The sequence below is a fragment of the Cynoglossus semilaevis genome, chromosome 1 (assembly GCF_000523025.1).
Source record: "Cynoglossus semilaevis isolate Cse_v1.0 chromosome 1, Cse_v1.0, whole genome shotgun sequence".
Taxonomy (NCBI): Eukaryota; Metazoa; Chordata; class Actinopteri; order Pleuronectiformes; family Cynoglossidae; genus Cynoglossus; species Cynoglossus semilaevis.
Window position 1 is genome coordinate 443,087 of NC_024307.1, and position 308 is coordinate 443,394.

Sequence of the window (308 nt, forward strand, 5' to 3'; positions counted from 1 at the left end):
GGGGGGATGGGGGGGGGAGGAAGAACAGAGAGGGTCTTCACTCCCACTAATCCATTTCTCCTGTGATGTGCGAGTGTATGGCTCTGTATAACAGATGGCAGAGCATCCGTTGGCAGGGCAGATAAGGCGCACTGGGGCAGTTGATTAGAGTCATTGTACAGGTTTACACTGTTTGATTTAATTAAGACTTTATCCTCCAGCTCCGCTCCCACCGCAGACACGCGAAGCCCAGCCACGCGTGCACACCAACGCAAACACACCTGTATACAGAGTGATCATGACATACGAGACATTAAAACATATGTCTA

At 50.3% G+C, this 308-nt stretch overlaps 1 protein-coding gene across 1 annotated transcript in view; it reads right to left on the reverse strand.

The window, feature by feature from the left end:
- Positions 1 to 308, reverse strand: part of ralgapa2 (Ral GTPase activating protein catalytic subunit alpha 2) — a 105,956-nt gene that overhangs the window by 48,976 nt on the left and 56,672 nt on the right. The window lies entirely within an intron of this gene.